The sequence below is a fragment of the Leopardus geoffroyi genome, chromosome B1 (genome assembly GCF_018350155.1).
Source record: "Leopardus geoffroyi isolate Oge1 chromosome B1, O.geoffroyi_Oge1_pat1.0, whole genome shotgun sequence".
NCBI lineage: Eukaryota > Metazoa > Chordata > Mammalia > Carnivora > Felidae > Leopardus > Leopardus geoffroyi.
In genome coordinates this window covers 53,463,399-53,475,757 of record NC_059327.1, presented here as the reverse complement: position 1 = coordinate 53,475,757, position 12,359 = coordinate 53,463,399, and the positions used below count along the sequence as shown (strand labels likewise).

General features: G+C 36.9%; 1 pseudogene; it reads left to right on the top strand.

The window, feature by feature from the left end:
- Positions 1-3,747: 3,747 nt before the first annotated feature.
- On the top strand, positions 3,748-11,043 carry LOC123596357 (annotated as a pseudogene).
- Positions 11,044-12,359: the final 1,316 nt, after the last annotated feature.

Sequence of the window (12,359 nt, the reverse complement as noted above, 5' to 3'; positions counted from 1 at the left end):
AGAATTTCCGTCTATTTTTATGGCTGAATAATATTCCTATATTTCTATTTCTATTATATATATTTATATTTATAAATATTTCATATATTTTTTTCTCTACATGTTCATTCATCAGTGGACATTTAGGTTGTTTCCATAACTTAGCTATGATAAATAATCCTGTTACGAACTTGGGGAGGGGGGTGTGCAGATATTTCTTTGACATGGTGTTTTCATGTCCTTTGGATAAATACCCAGAAGTGGAATTGCTGAGTCATATGGTAGTTCTATTTTTTTTTTTTTTTTTTTTTTTTTTTGAGGAACCTCAGTACTGTTTCCCTAGTGGCTGCACCAGTTTACAATTCTACCAACAGTGCACAAGTGTTCCCTCCCCTCCACATCTTGGCCAACAGTTGTTATTTCTTGTCTTTTCGATAATAGCCATTCAACCACCAGGTATGAGGTGATAGCTCATTGTGGTTCTGATTTGCATTTCCCTGATGATTAGTTATGTCGAGCACCTTTTCAGGCACTGGGGGTTGCTTTTTACTTGAAAACTGGAACAGTTGCAGCTTTCATAATTGTCACACATATTTTATTTTGAAAAAGACACTCTTAACTTTCTAGTTGAGAAATTTTATTTTGACTCTGCAGCTCATCTACCCATTCAATAGATTTATCAATCCTCTATAGTGTATGCTTATATCAACCTTAAAATTATAAGTATTTCAAATTTCTATTTGCATGCTTGTTTCTTCAACTAAACTGGGAACTCCTTTAAAGATATCTTCCGTTGGTCTATATCACAACCTTAGAACTTACTAAAGTACCTGACATTGATAGGCTAAATGAATATTTAGAATGAATGAATAAACAGAATGTATATTTTTTTAAATGCTTATTTATTTTGAGAGAGAGAGTCAGGGACGGACAAAGAGAGAATCCCAAGCAGGCTCCGCATCGCCAACACATAGTCCCACAGGGGGCTTGAATCATGAACCAGGAGATCATGACCTAAGCCAAAACCGAGTCACGTGCTTAACCAACTGGACCACCAAGGCATCCCAAAATGTATAGTTTTAATAAAAATTGATGTAGCATATTTTTTGGTGACATGGAATTTTTATCCAGAGAGATTGACTTGCCTTCGTTTGATAGTGACAGACTGATGAATGGCTTATTTTCATACAATAATCTATTTTCCATAGTAAATCGATACTATTGAAAGAGATGTTTCTGAATTAGGTGCCCAAACAAATGAGACAGGGCTTTAACACCACATATGCACACAAATGTTTCATAGTAGCAGTTTCAAATCTGTGGTCATAATGGTTAGAATTCAGTTGGTTTGCAAAGCATTTTTATTAGCCATGTTCTGAATGTTTTTGAAATTTTAACTATCTGGAGTATTTAATATGCATTTTCCCTTTCTTCTGCCCTGAAGGAGAAATGTTAGAAGTGTAAATATTTTAAAAGTATGAATTTTTTAACACCTTATAGATTTTTTATTTGTGTCCTAGAAATATGATTTAATGTGAGAAAGATATTTATTTGCTAAGACATCAGAATTTTAAGGAAACTTCAAGAGCAGAAAAACATTTTTAGCATTCGATGTAATTGGCCAGAATTCAGGTACCAGCACCGATCTTTCTTCTCCTTGTTACCTTGGCCAAAGTCCTTGTTCTTACTTAGCTTTAGTTACTCATCTATAAAATAAACATTATAATTTGTTTTACACATTTTCTTTTGCCCTTTAATTCCTTCAAAAAAGTCTGACTTTTTTAGAGTTCCTTTTGGAAATTCCCTTGTTAGTATCTGAGAAATTTGTAACTCTGTTACTTTTTGATTTTATCCATTTATAAAGCAACATTTTAATGTTTGAAGACATGTATATTTTGTTAACTTGTAAAATAACAGCTTCTTTTGAGATACAATTTCCATTTGTACCATAAAAATTCATCCTTTAAAAATGCCCATTTCAGTGGTTTTTAAGTATATTCATATAACTATGCAGCCATAATCAGCATCTGATTTTAGAATATTTTAATTATGAAAAAAAATCCATTAACAGTCATGTCCCATTTCCCCCTGTATCCAGCCCCTGGGAACTGCTAAATTACTTTCTGTCTCTATTGAGTGCTCTATTCTGAACATTTCATATAAATAGAATCATACAATATGTGGGCTTGAGTGACTCTTTCATTAACATAATGTTTTTCAGATTTGTTGTCATACATTGATCTTGATTACTTAAATTAATTTGATGTCTAGCAACCATAAATGCTGACAGTGATATATATTTTTTAATTCTATAGACTATTTTTTAGAACGACTTTAGGTTCGTAGCAAAATTGAGCAGAAGAGAGAAAGACTTCTCGTATGCCCCCTGGCCCTACACATGCATGGCCTTCCCCATTATCAACATCTTCAGTTTGGTACATTTGTTACAATTGATGAGACTACATTTGGACATTATTATCACCCAAAGTCCATCGTTTACATTAAGATTCACCCTGGGTGTTCTACATTCTATGGTCTAGACAAATGCATAAGTGCACGTATCCACTATTACAGTATCTTACAGAATAGTTTTGCTGCCCTAAAAATATTCTGTGCTCTATCTATTCATCTCTATCCCTCCCTGACTAATCTATGACAACTGCTGATCTTTTTACTGTCTCCATAGTTTTGCCTTTTCTAGAATATCAAATAGTTAGAATCATGCAGTTTGTAGCCTTTTCAGATTGGCCTTTTTCACTTAGTAAAATACATTTAAGTTTCCTTCATGGCTTAGTAGCTCATTTCTTTTTAGCACTCAATAATATTCCATTGTATAGATGTACTGCACATAGTTTATTTACTCCTTCACCTGCTATTTCAATTTCATTGATTTCTGCTCTAATTTTTATTATTACTTTTGTTTTGCCTACTTGGGATTTAATTTATTCTTCCTTCCTAAAGTGAAAGCTTAGATAACTAATTTTAGATATTGCTTCTTTTCTAATATATTCATCCAATGTTGTCATTTTCCTTGTAAGTACTACTTTTGCTGCAACCCACAAATTTTGATAAATTGCGTTTTTATTTTATTTAGTTCAAAATATTTAAATTTCTCTTGAGGTTTCTTTTCTGGCCTGTGTGCTATTTAAAAGTATACTGTTTAATCGCCATGGATTTTGGGATTTTCTAGCTATCTTTTTGTTATTGGTTTCTAGTTTAACTCCTTTGGGATATGGGAACAGACATTGCATAATTTCTATCATTTTAAATTTGTTAAGATGTGTTTTATGGGCCAGAATTTGTTCTATCTTGGGGATTGCTTCATGTGAATTTGAGAAGAATGCATATTCTGCTGATGTTGGATGAAGTAATCTATAGATGTACATTATATATCCAGTTGATTTATGATGGTGTTGAGTTCAGTTATGTCCTTACTGATTTTCTTCCTGCTGAATCTACCCATTTGTTTTGTTTTGTTTTGTTTTGTTTTGAGAGAGAGAGAGAGAGCATGAACAAGGAAGCAGGCAGAGGGAGAGAGAGGGGGGGGGGGAGAGAGATATAGAGAAACTCTTCAGCAGGCTCCATACTCAGTATGGAGCCCATGTGGGGCTGGATCCCATGACCCTGGGATCGTGACCTGAGCCGAAATCAAGATCCAGACACTCAACTTACTGAACCATCCAGGTGCCTCAAATGTATCTTGTTCTGATAAAGGTGTGTTGAAGTCTCCAATCCAATACTATTGAATTGAGTGGCAATAATGGAACAATGATAAATACACCTTCAGTAAAGGTGGTGAGGTATCCTTGCTCAGGCAAGCATTCCATTGTTCTATGATTAGGTCTCAGTCTTTTAATGAGTCTGTGCCTCTGGACTGTGATCTTCACAAGTGCCTCCCCATTTTTTTCACTCCTTAGGCTGTGTAGGATAGCTAGAATGGGCTAGAGTTGGCTATTTCTCTTCCCTTGGGTCATGTAGACTCTGATAAAACCACAGCAGTTTAGGCTATGCTTAAATAATTTCTCCTATGGCAGATACTATTAAGAACAGAATGCTGGGGTGTATTTCAAAATGGTTCTTTTCCCCTCCCCTACTGTAAGCAGAAAGGGATTTTTCTAATATTCACTGTGATGACCTGGTAGAGCCCCAGGAGATAAAACTCAGAAAAGCATGGGGCCCCTTTTCTGATTCTCGGTCCCCTGAAGTTTTTATCTCTCAGACTTACTAACACAGAGCCTTCGGCAGTTCATCATTTACAGTTCAAGATTCCCTTCCCTGTGATGATTTCTGCTCATGGGTTTCTGCTCTAGTAAGCTGTGATTCTTCATATTTGCCTATTGGTTTCTCCAAGTTGGGGGGCATTGGTTTGCTCTGTGACATCCCTTCTGCCTTACAGATCTAAGAAAACTATTAATTTTTCAGCTTGTTCAGCTTATTGCTTCTTGTTGAAATGAAGTGGCAACTTCTAAGCTTCTTCCCTGCTGGACCAGAAATGTCGAACTTCTTATAGTTTCATTTGAAAGGCCTAACATGACCATAGATTTTGGGTTTTTTCACAGCTTTGGGGGTTTCTTGGCCTTTTAAACTACTGCATATTTTCATCTACAGAGAGGATCTCACTTGAGCCTAAACTGTATTCATTTTAATACAGGCATATTTAAGGCATTTAAGAAAACAGTAGGGTCTATGTACACGTATAAGTGAATACGAAGAAAAAAGTAAATAAAAGTAGAGTCAAGTCATATAAATTAAATGATAAATTAGCTTCGTTTCAGTTCCTTAATATACTTAGCTCTCTCTTGCCTAAAGAAAATAAATTTGCTCTGGCCTCTAAATGGAATATTAAATGCTCTGCATGGTTAGCTTTTCTTTTCAGGTTAAATAATCCCCAGAAGGTTTCCCTGACATATTTAAAGCAGCCACATACCTGTTATTTTCTGTCAAATCACCCATTTTTCTTTTACCTAATAGGTAATGATTATTTATGGACATACTTACTTATGTTCTATCTTTCCTTTCCTAAGACAAGTTCCAAGAGGTAAATACCCCTTTGACTTCTCTGTGTCTTAACACACAAATACAAAACAGTTAAAAATACAGGAAGAAAAACTGTCACCGAGATGTCATGTTGCTACCAGGGCTGTCCACAGGCAGAGAAAGCTCCAGGGTACCTGGCAGCCAAGGGAAAACTGAAGCGCCAACCACCAAGCCTTACTTATCTAAACGCAAAGGGTAATTGTCTGAATCCTCCACCTTCTAAATCTATTATATCCAAAAGGATGTTAGCAAATATCTTGCTTTGCCTATCAAAGCTACAAAACCCATCAGCATTAAACTCCAGCCTAAACCCGATAATATCACAAGATCGCAACAGCCAAAGTTGGAGCCACCAAAACTTCTGGGCAAAAGGCTGACTTCAGGCTGTGTTTCTTTCACCTCAAACTGTTAGCCTTCTAGCAATAGTCAACAACAGCATGAAGCTGGATCATCCACTACTGGAGAACTCTCTAGAAAAACCATGGGATCACTTAATATACAAGAAAAGAAAACTGCAAAGCAGCAGGTAGCAGATGGAGGAAACGCTAAACGTGCTGACCTGTGGACAATAGCCATGTTGAAAATGAAACCTTGGATAGCTTTCTAAAAGAGATTAACAAAAAGAACTTGCCCCAAACCTTGCCATACTCTGAGAGGAAACCAAATTCTAAATTATGGACAATAAATAGCTAAACCAAAGACTAGCTCATAGTCAAACCAAGAGCAGTTTGGCTCCTAAACAAGCCTTGGGCAAAAGTTCAGGGAATAGTGCTGTTTTGAAAGACAGAGCTAGTAAACAATTTGTTGGAGAAACACAAATTAGGATCCCACCCATACAGTCACAGCAACTCTCTAAAGGAACAAATCTTGCAAGACCAGGGGAAAAACTCCCAAAGACAGTTTCCTCTCACTATGTTCAGACCCTTAGTAGGACTCGAGCATCAAAGAAACCAGTGGTCGAAGACATAAAGGATATAAAGATTAATAGAGATAAATATGAAAAACCAAATGAAGCTAAGTTATAGTCACACACTATTACTGCGAAGAAAGTAAAACAAACCAAACCCTGGACATGCCCCAGTGTGTTTCTGGGAGGCTATACCTGCAGACATCTAAACATCAAGCAAAATCAGAAATCCACTCAACCTTGTTTTAAACCTCAGACATCACGTGCACTGCAAAAGTCAAAAGCCATAAGCCAAAGTTCTAATTTGACAGTTGGCAGTTTCAATTCAGTCATTCCAAGCACCCCTAACATAACAGCAAATGGAACCAGTGGGAATAAACGCAGCAGTGGCTATAGACAAAAAGCACAGACTTTGGACTCCAAGCTGAAAAAGATTCTTCCCCAGAACCATTTTCTCAATAAGACAGCTCCCAAAACTCAAGCTGGTAACAAAACCATAAATGGAAGAAGAGTCCCAAATGGGACCCAAATTAATCCAAATGTTAAGAAGAAGATCACAGCAGAGGATCAAAGGAAACACCTAGATGAATGGCAGAAATCTAAGGGGAATATCTATAAATGGCCTCCTATGGAAGTTGAAACAAAAAGAAAAATAGAGGAAATGAATATTTCATTCTGGAAGAGTATGGAAAAACATGAAGAAAAGAATGCACCACTTGCACTGTCCAAAAAAAAAATTAACTACACTTTGACAGAGTGTCTGCAGCTCATTGAAGGGGTGTACGTTCTAAGGAAATATTTATCATATTGCCTAGTTTTCCTAAGGCTGAAAATTTTCCTAAATTCTGAATCTGCAAAGCAAAGTTGTCGCCAAGTAAAAGCACCTTTGATGTTATTGAGCTGTAAGAAAAGGCCATTCGAAACGGGGCAACACGGACATAAGAGTTGCCAAGAAGTTGTTCTTCATAATTTGTAAGACCCAAACAGAATCACAGGACTTACCTCTGACTCTTTGTTTGCTGAAACAGATAGAACATCAATAGAAGAGCCAGGCGTAAGATGGAATCTGAAAAGTCTTGTCTTTCTCTAAAAGAGAGAGAAGAGTTTACAGCAACACCCCAAATAACCAAGACAGAAGATCCTCATCTTGGTATCAAATTACAGATCACCTGGATCCCTAAAATAAGTGGAATGCCAGAAGTGCAAGGCTTGAAGCTCCTCACTGTTGTAAGGCGTTCAGCAAGGAGTGAGCACGATTAAGCACCCTGTGTCCCGCAATCCGGAAATGCTGCAGGAAGACAATTTAGTAGTAAGCTATTAGAAGTGGAAGAAACAGTGTTTTATATTCTGTAAAAATGAGGCTTCGTAACATTATGGTTGAAAATCCTTGAGTCTTAATGTCTTAATGCCTGTTTTGAAAAGGTGTTTCAGAGCCTCCAGGAAACAAGAAATATCTTTGTCCCGGTGACCGGGAAGAAACTGTCTAATGGACAAGCAGATTATAGGCTCTCAGGATTTAGTAATTCACTGGGCTTAGTCAAATTTAACATCCCCATAGGACTGTGTTTGGTTTATTTGTTTAAGATTATCATTTGCCACAGTTTTATAGCATACATAAATGCTAAACTGTTGAATATTAATTTACCCCACAAGTATGGTAAAACTTTTCACTCTATTGATCTACTTTACCTTCAACATAGTTCTTTTTTTATAGAAGAAGGTTTGTGCCACAGCATGATAGACCTTCCTTCCGGCATCTGCCTTAGCAGAGAAGGTGAGTCCTCCCAGCCTGAAGGAGTTGAGCTTAAAAGCTAGCCTCCCTGGGACACCTGGGGGGCTCAGTCAGTTAAATGTCTGACTTCCGCCTAGGTCATGATCTCACCAGTCCCAAGCCCTGCATCAGGCTCTGTGAGCCTGGAGCCTGTTTCAGATTCTGTGTCTCCCTCTCTTTCTTTGCTCCTTCCCAGCTCTCTCTCTCTCTCTCTCTCTCTCTCTCAAAAATAAATAAACATTAAAAAAATTACATAAATACATACGTTTTTTAAAAAGCTAGACTTCTCAACTAGATGCCATGTGACAGACCATCTGGTCAAATCCCCTCAATTTACAGAGTTGATGCTTAGCTATGCCTTTGCTCAGAGACTGCAAATGATTGCAAATGACTTTTATGTGCAACTTTGACTTCTGTCACAGTGTCTTTGTAGACAAGGGGCAATTCATGTCCTGTCTGTGCCCGGGTTCCTCTAATGAAACACAGTTCTGAATTGGGGTAGTCACCTAGCTTTTTATATTCAAATCTAATTTTTCATGTATTATTCAGAAATGTTTCAAAAAAAGGCCGAGGAGCAAGCAAGAGGGGAGGGGAAGGGACACTTGCTTCTTCACTTCTATTCTTTGCTCTGCTACTTGACACCTGGCCTGAGAAGACAGTACAAACCCCAGAGACTATTCTAGGCTGCTTTTCCTTCCTCCGGGGCCACGGCTCTTGGAAAAATAAAATCAGAACCATTCTGTAAAGGTAACGTATAGAAAACTTAGCCAACGTATTTTGAGTTTTAAAATTTTAGCTTTCCTAATATTTAAGTATTGTCTAGAACAAACGGATTAAATTTTGTTCAAAAACAAAAGACAGTGAAAAATACAGAGAGTGAGAGACGATGAGAGAGAGACAGACAGCCGGAGAGACAGAGAAAAGGGAAACAGTTGTTTTTCTATAATGTGAGATCTTAGAAATTTGAGAACACAAGTCAGAGACGACATTTGTGCTGATTGATGGAGACAGGATGGCAAACTTGGCAGCATCCCTGGCCTAGTCAGTGGGGTCCTCAACATCAGCAGTCAGTAATAATTGGTGTAGACCCGAGCACCAAGGTCAGCCCCCAGGGCAGATGTTTGAATCTGGCAACAGCAGATGGAGTTGTGTCTCTAGTGGGTACTGATAGCATAGCTGACATTTTAGGGGTAGCAATAACTGGGATATTCAGGGAGCAAAAGAAGAAAGGGAAAATGCTAAAAACCATGTAGTAGTCATGGAGACAACTAACTTCTTGGAGCATTGACACTTCCAGGAACCTCTGAAAATTATCTAAGAAGAAATTGAGGGAGAACGGATTTCCTGAAGAATAAATAGGAACAAGCAGTGCCAGAGAAATTTTACTTTGTGGACTTTTTATCTTCTCTTATTGTTAGACCAAAGAAGCCTAAGAAACAAAGGTTTCCTTTTGCAAGTAACTAATCTTATTTGCTCCTTTAGGAAAGAAATTAGGAGACAAAAAAAAAAAAAAAAAAAAAAAAAAATCACCACCTAGATCTAAGGACTGTCTGTATACAAGAAAACACAGTAATCTGAAGCAAGTACTTGTTTTCTTTTCTCTCTCTTTCCTCATATAAATTTGGAAAAAAAAGAATATAAATATTTAGAATAGTTAATTGTTTACTCTGCACTTTGAGTTCAAAGCCAAGTTCTCCAGTAGTCAATGTAGGAAAAACTTGTGGAAAATCTTAGTCACCCACCTTTCCAAATGTTCATATCCCAATCATGCTACATAATTTTCCCCCAGCGAAAAGAATATACAAACACTTGATTGGCTTAACTTTTCTGCAGCATAAAGGGAAATGTATAATAATCCAAACTCAGCCTTGGCATTGCTCTTGTTGTCTTTTGTTCTAAACAATGGACTGTTGGTGGTTACTCATGTTCTATATACCAGTTTTCCATACTTGTGAGAAAGGAGTTTCAGCTTGGTCACAGACTCAAAAATAAATGCAGAGTAGGTTCATATTGGCCATTACTCTTGCCTTTTGGGTTTTTCCTTACTTTGCTTAAATACCTGTGGTGAGTAATGATACAAGGAGTTTTCATGTGTATGACTATAATTTGTAGCATACAGAAGATATTTCATCTCAAATGACTTTAATGCAGTTAGTACGATCTACCATTTCTCGCTATAGATAATGACTTCAACATTCTTTGAAGTTCATGCATTACCTTTAAGGCTTCGGATCCCATCATATTGAACCATATGTTTCATCCAAGTTCTATACCCTGCATCTAGGTTGTGTTAAAATTGTGTATCTTCTTAGAACACTTAGAGGCTGGCAAACCCTTAAACCAATTTCAAATCAAATTATATTTTATCTTTATAAATGAACATTAAAAATAAAATTTATTGTTAAACCTTGACACCTATCCAAGAGGAATTCAATTTAGAAGTAGTTATAGGGCATTTCTCAAATTAAAGATGAGATTTGAGGGTCAAAGCCAAAGACGAGGCCCTTTATTTTTCAGCCATTTTCTCTCTCCCAGTGTTGCTCTGGGTAATAATACAGGTACATATTGCCGTTATTATTGAATTTGTGATATTATGTGTTTCTTATTCTTGTAAAACTGTCTGCAAGAATAGGTTTTTCTAGATCCAGAAAATAAGAAATTTACAAATCTATAAACCAGGACCTATAAAGTAATATTTCTTGTTCAAAAAGATCTCATAAATCGTATATGTAATAAATACTTAAATATTTATTTTCTTTCCTCTCAGGTATACTCACACTATATAAATATATATATTTATATGTTTATATAAATATAAATCTTTAAACTTTTTTCCTCAAAGCCTTTAGTCTGATATTAATATATGAATGATATCAAATTCTAGAGAAAATATAGTAGCATAATATTATGAATGTGAGGACAAAGCAATATAAATATGAAAGGAAATAAGTAAATGACTATTTATGTGTATTAGTACATCTTTTAGGACAATAGGTATAGTCACAGTATAAATGTAAATAAACGATCATACAATATTTCAGAGCTGTTGTAGTCTGAGGATTGTGATGTATTGTCATTTACAGTAACAGCTGCTTCCTTAACACACTGAAAGAAGTAATACGGTTTTTTTGTTTTGTTTTGTCTTCAATCAAAAGAAAGTGATGGATCTGAAGAGAAATATGAAACACAAACTGGAAAACATAATCTGTGTGCCTTGCTCCTGGAGTTGGATGTTGGGAAAAACACATTTTCACAGCTCAGAGTACCATCTACTGGAGACGATTTGCCTCAAGTGGAAATTTCAACATATCCAAACCCCAAACTAGTCAGGACACTTCATGGCAGCTAGCCAGGGTCTCTTATCCCTTAATGGACCATTGCTGGTAAAAGTCTACCCTTCCCGTAACCTGTGTTTGAGATAAATTTAGCCTAAAAATGTGCTGTACCTAAGCTACTCAGTAGGTTTTCTGCCTATTTGATAAACTTTTTACCTGAACCCCTTGATCTTAGCTCCCAGTGCTGTTTCTTGTGAAAGCAACTTGATCATAAACTTCAAATCATTTAAATTGCCTCAGACCACTTAAAATGGAGCTCCAGGGGCGCCTGGGTGGCGCAGTCGGTTAAGCGTCCGACTTCAGCCAGGTCACGATCTCGCGGTCCGTGAGTTCAAGCCCCGCGTCGGGCTCTGAGCTGATGGCTCAGAGCCTGGAGCCTGTTTCCGATTCTGTGTCTCCCTCTCTCTCTGCCCCTCCCCCGTTCATGCTCTGTCTCTCTCTGTCCCCAAAAAAAATAAATAAACGTTGAAAAAAAAATTAAAAATAAATAAATAAATAAATAAAAAATAAAATAAAATAAAATGGAGCTCCAACCCATGCCTCCCTCTACAACAAACTTGACTATATACTTCCAGATATTTACGCTACTCCCTGACCAAGTCTTTTTTCCAGAATTTTTTTTTCATGTTTTCAGAGAACATTTATCAACAAGAAAAAATATCCATGACAATTAGGGAAATAGAAACCATAAATTACAAGAGTGTATGTTTGGACTGGATGTTTATATCCCCTATGCCTCAACCAAAATTCACATGCTGAAGTCCTAACCCACAGTGTGGTGGTTTTGGAGGTGGGGTTTTTAGGAGGCAATTAGGTTTAGATGAAGACAAGAGTATGGGCTCCCATGCAGGATTAGTGCCCTTATAAGAAGAGAGAGACCAGAGCTCTGTTTCAGACATGTAAAGATACGGCAAGAAGGTGGCCATCTTACAAGCCAGGAAAAGGGCGCTCAACAGGAACTGAATATGCCAGAACCTTGATCTTGGACCTCCCAGCCTTTAGAATTGTGAGAAATAAGTGTCTGTTGTCTAGGTTACCTAGTCTATGGTATTTTGTTACAGCAGTCTAAGCTAACTTACATAGTATGCATAGTATGTTCTCATGTTCTCCCAGTGTTTTTTGTTTGTTTGTTTGCATGAATCTTCATGTGGGATGCCTAGATTAGAGTTGCCTTTGAATTCCGGGAGTCTAATCCACACTGCCCTGTATGACTGACTAAATTTTTTCTCCAAGATGTTTTTAAAAACTAAGAAATCTATACTTTTTAAGGCTTATTTCAAATACATATGAAATATGTCTAACGTATAAAATTAGCTATTATAAAATTAGG